This window comes from Miscanthus floridulus, chromosome 6 (genome assembly GCF_019320115.1).
Source record: "Miscanthus floridulus cultivar M001 chromosome 6, ASM1932011v1, whole genome shotgun sequence".
Lineage (NCBI taxonomy): Eukaryota > Viridiplantae > Streptophyta > Magnoliopsida > Poales > Poaceae > Miscanthus > Miscanthus floridulus.
Genome location: NC_089585.1, coordinates 15,138,074 through 15,143,824, shown reverse-complemented (window position 1 = coordinate 15,143,824; position 5,751 = coordinate 15,138,074).

Genomic DNA, 5,751 nt, shown 5'->3' with positions numbered 1-5,751 from the left:
CAACAACTCCTCCAACCTCATCGGCAACGCTCGAGTCCAAATCAACCTTTCCATCGATCATCACCAACTATCGGCAACCATTTTTACAAACTGGCTTTCATTGGCTATCAAAGTATTCAATAACTTTCCCCTTGCCGATTGGTCTACTCCGATTATTCTGACATATGCAAAAAACGGTGTCAACAGCTTGGCAGCACTGCTGCCATATGGGCATGATGACATGGTGGCGTGGAGCGGCGGTGGAGTCGTAGCTAGGGCATGGGAGCGAGGTGAGCGTGAGCGATGGAGGTGCGACAGCGTGGATCATTGGGCACAGAAGCATAGTGGTTAGGGATTAGGTCAAAATCGCGGCGTGGTTATATGGTGGCCCCCCGACGTGATGGATAAGAAAAGGAGAAGGAGTTCGAGACCCACATGATTTCTACTAACCAGACGCTCTGGTGGCAATGACCGGATGCTGCCAGCTAGAGTCCAGTCGACTATAGAGAGGTCCAAATCCCCTCAAGTCGCAACCGGACACGTCCGGTTGTCCTTGACCGGACACAGCCAGAGTCCGGTCCATCCTGTGATCATCTTCTTCGCTTGACCAGACGTAGGGACGCCATCTGACCGGATGCAGGAAAGATACTGTTTCAGCATCTAGTCACTCCTTCGCGCTTCTGTTCACCTCCTATGAACTGACCAGACGTAGGGAGCAGAGTCTGGTCCAGCGTCTGGTCACCCTTTTTCAGCAAATCTTTAATGTACCTTCACGCTGCATATTCCCAATCAAGTCCCAACTTCAATAAGATCCAAATAAATACCAATTGGGACTGATGTGAGTGACCTCTCTCAAACCCTCAAAAAAATTTAAAGTATTTTGCCTTAGGCTATAATTCTTTTTAAGAAAATAGGCAATAAAAGGGTAATTGAAAGGAAACGACAAAACAACATACATGCATATGCATTGCAATACTTGAAAGTAATTCTAGTTGCTTGTCAAGTTTGATCCAAGGTTAAGCTTCTTCACACGCTTTTCGATGGTTATGTTAACCATGTTAGACAAGCCCTAAACACATTACCAAAAAATTTAACATGTTGTATATTACAATGCAATGCAAGGGACAATACAAGCTTATTTTTTAGTGAAGTTACTAAAATTAAGCACATTGAGCTCATTCCTCAACCGACAAAATATAGCCTCATCTAGCGCTTTAGTGAAGATATCCGCCAATTGATCTTCGGTCCTTACACCTTCTAGTGAAATATCATTTTTAGCAACATAATCTCTAATAAAATGATGGCGGATATCTATGTGCTTGATGCAAGAGTGTTGAACCGGATTATTAGTAAGCTTTACCGCACTCTCATTATCACACAAAAGAGGTACCTTTTTCTAGAACTACACCATAGTCTAGCAAAGTTTGCTTCATGTAAAGTATTTATGCACAACAAGCACCCAAGGCAATGTATTCTGCTTCGGTGGTGTATAAAGCCACACTATTTTGCTTCTTAGAGGACCAAGACACAAGTGATCTACCAAGCAAATGACACCCTCCGGATGTGCTTTTACTATCAACTTTGCAACCGGCATAATCCGAATCGGAATAGCCAATTAATTGAAATCTAGCTCCTTTGGGATACCAAAGACCAATGCTTGGTGTATGCTTAAGGTACCTAAGGATTCTTTTAACGGCTACCAAATGAGTTTTCTTAGGATTAGCTTAAAATCTAGCACACATACACACACTAAATATGATGTTGGGCCTAGATGTGGTTAAATATAACAAGCTACCAATCATAGAGTGGTAGAGAGTTTGATCAACCGTTTTACCACCCTCATCTAGGTTGAGATGTCCATTAGATGGCATTGGTATCTTGATTGGCTTACATTCATCCATATTAAAACTTTTGAGAAGATCCTTAGTATACTTTTCTTGAGAGATAAAAATCCCTTCTCTCATTTGCTTGACTTGAAAATCAAGAAAGAATGTAAGCTCTCCAATCATTGAAATCTCAAACTCCTTAGACATTAATTCACCAAACTCTTTGCAAGAATCTTCATTTGATGATCCAAAGATGATATCATCAACATATACTTGACAAATAAAGATCTCTCCATCAAGCTTCTTGGTGAATAGTGTGGTGTCAACCTTCCTAATGGTGAAGCCCTTCTCTATGAGGAAATCCCGAAGGCGCTCATACCAAGCTCTTGGGGCTTGCTTAAGCCCATATAGCGCCTTGGATAACCTATAAACACGATTAGGATATCTAGGGTCTTCAAACCCAGGAGGTTGATCAACACAGACTAGTTCATTAATAAAGCTATTTAAAAATGCATTTTTAACATTCATTTGATATAGTTTCATTTTATGATACGATGCATATGCAAGGAGGATACGAATAGCTTCAAGTCTTGCAACCAGTGCAAAAGTTTCTCCAAAATCCAACCCTTCAACTTGAGAGAACCCCTTTGCAACTAGTCTTGCCTTTGTTCCTCACAACAACGCCTTGATCATCTTGCTTGTTGCGGAACACCTACTTTGTTTCAATGACTCTTGCACCTTGTGGTCGCTCTTCAAGAGTCTAAAGTTTATTGCGAGTGAAGTTGTTCAACTCTTCATGTATGGAATTTATCCAATCTAAATCTTGAAGAGCTTCTTCTACATTCTTAGGTTGAACACAAAAGATAAAAGAGTGATGTTCAATAAAAGAAGCAAGTTTTTGAGATCAAGTCATTACACCCATTGAAGGATTCCCTATGATGAGATCTTGCGGATGAGCTTATAGTAGAGATGAATTTCTTCTATCAACCACTTGAGGGGGAGCTTGTGGAGCATCAACATCTTATACTTGTATCACCATTTGATCATGGAAGACTTGAGTATCTTCATTTTCTACTCTCCCATCATTATCACCATCTTGTGGCACACTTGATGAAGAAGGTGGATCAATCATTTATATATCATCTTCTTCATCTTTAGGCTTGATGTTTCCAACCAGAATGTTCTTCATAGCCTCCCTCAATGGTTCATCACCTACATTATCAAGATTATCATGTGCTCAGTGGGAGCCATTAGATTCATCAAATTCCACATCATATGTTTCTTCAACCAAGCTGGTGGCATGATTAAATACTCGATATGCTTTGGACTTTGATGAGTAACCAATAAGAAAACCAATATCACAACATCTTTGAAACTTTCCTAAGTGTTGCCTCTTCTTATAGATGTTGCATTTGCAACCAAACACCCTAAAGAATAAGACGTCCGGTTTCTTCCCATTGAGCAACTCATAAGGTGTCTTGCCAAGAAACTTTTGAAGGAATAGGCGGTTCGATGCATAACATGCGATGTTGATAGCTTCTGCCCATGGAGCTTCGGGTGTGTTGTACTCATCAAGCATTGTTCTTGCAAGAGTGATAGGTGTCCGATTCTTTCTCTCAACTATACCATTTTATTGAGGAGTATATGTTGCGGAGACCTCATGCTTGATCCCAACTTTATCACAATAAGCTTCAATGTTTGTGTTGTCAAATTCTTTTCCATTATCACTTCTAATCTTCTTGAGCTTTACTTCAAACTCATTTTGTGCTCTCTTGGCAAACTTCTTGAAACATGATGCCACTTCAGTTTTGTCATGAAGGAAGAACACCCATGTATATCTAGAGTAGTCATCAAAAATCACAAAACAATAAAGATTTCCTCTCAAACTCTTATAAGTTGTTGGTCCAAATAAGTCCATGTGAAGGAGATCTAGCACTCTTGTTGTTGACATGAAAACTTTTGTAGGATGAGTGTTTGCAACTTGCTTGCTGGCTTGACATGCACTACAAAGCTTGTCCTTCTCAAATTTCACATCATTCAACCCTCTCACCAATTCATTCTTCATAATCTTCTTGAGTGAGCTCATCCCAACATGAGCAAGTCTTCTATGCCATAGCCACTCAAGTGATATTTTGGTGAATAGGCATGTCTTCAAGTTAGCATCTTCGGAGGTAAAATCCACTAGATATAGGTTGTTGTATCTAAATCCCTTGAATATAACTTGATTATCATCTTTCTTAGATACAATCACTTTTTTGTAAACAAGCATTAAAAGCCAAGATCATACAATTGTCCAACGGATAGCAAGTTGAAACTCAAAGAAGCAATATATAGCATATTTGAGATTGAATGATCATTTGATATTGCCACTTTACCCAATCCTTTGACTTTGCCCTTTGAATTGTCACCAAATGTAATTCTTTCTTGGCCATATACTTCTTCATCTAGTAAGGTGAACATACGAGGGTCACCGGGCATAGGTGTGTAGAGGATGGTGGTGGTGGTGTCGGTGAAGATGATGAAGAGTCAATCACAATAGCCACCACCTTCTCATTGTCACTATCATTATCGGATGAGCAACTTGATGATCAATGTTCGTGAGCCAATCACCGACGATGTATGCCTTGCCATTTTTCTTCTTCTTGTGGAAGTCCTTCTTCTTCCATCCTTCTTCTTGTATGGCTTATTTTTCTTCTTCTCATCTTCATCTTCATCACTTGAGTCATCTTTCTTGCCCTTGTTCTTCTTCTTGTATTTGTCTTTCTTTGGCTTGGGGCATTGATGAGCTAAATGACCAAGTTCTCCACAATTATAGCAATCCATCTCCGAGATTGGCTTTCTTCTAGTACTTGTGAAGAACTTCTTTTTCTTCCCATCAAACTTGACACCGTTCTTGTTGAGCTTCTTAAGCATCTTGGCGATTCTTCTCACCATGAGAGTAAGACTTGCATCATTAATTTCATCATCACTTGAGCTCTCATACTCAATTCTTGCTTAGCCCTTCTCTTGGCTAGCCTTGAATGCCAAATCTTTGTCTTTCTTCTTGGTAGAGGATGAGCCATCTTGTGGTATGATGTGCATGTATATCTCATGAGCGTTGATGTTTCCCAAGATTTGAGTTGGTGTAGTTGTGGAAAGATCATGTCGGTGCAGAAAGTGACCAACACGTAAATATTTGTAGTTTTGTCGTACGTTGTGATCGGATGTGGCCTAGCACTCAATGATACAGGGTTTATACTGGTTCAAGCAACGTGTCCTATGTCTAATTTGAGTCAGTCGGTAACTTTATTCCTGAGCCCTGGTGCATGAAGTTTGCAGTGGGGTTACAAACGAGAAGGAGAAAGATGAGGGGAACAAGAGGTCCGATCGAACTCTGGTCTACTGAGGCCAAGAGTGATGGGAGCTTCGCTATGTGCTAAGTGTTCGAGCGTGTGCTTGAGATTTGAACCTAGTGGTTCTGTTGTGGTGTGTTGAATCGATATAAGTGAACTGATCGATCTATCTATTTGGGAGAGAGCGCATCCCCTTTTATAGATGAAGGGGATGGCCTTACAAGTGAGAGGGAGAGAGTGTACATATGCTAAGCCTTGTTGCTCATGCTATCGGATACAGGATGATTATAGGCACCCATAACACTATTAATGTTAGATGCATGTGGGAGGTCGCGTCGTCTTCTTTAGGTATGGTAGACGTCGGTGCCTGCCATACTATTGATACCTAGAGGTATGCAAGGGGTTTTACCATATTCGCCTGGTATGGTAAATACTGGTGCCTACAACACTGTTGATGCCTCAGAGGCACATGGAGGGAGCCTTACCATGTTTCTCTGGTATGGGAGTTGATGGCGCCCACAACACTGTAGGAGAAAATGTCAGCGCCTACAACACTGCTTGGGTTCTATCATGCTAGGAAGGTCACAGGGTACTTTCCTATAGGTGTACAGGGT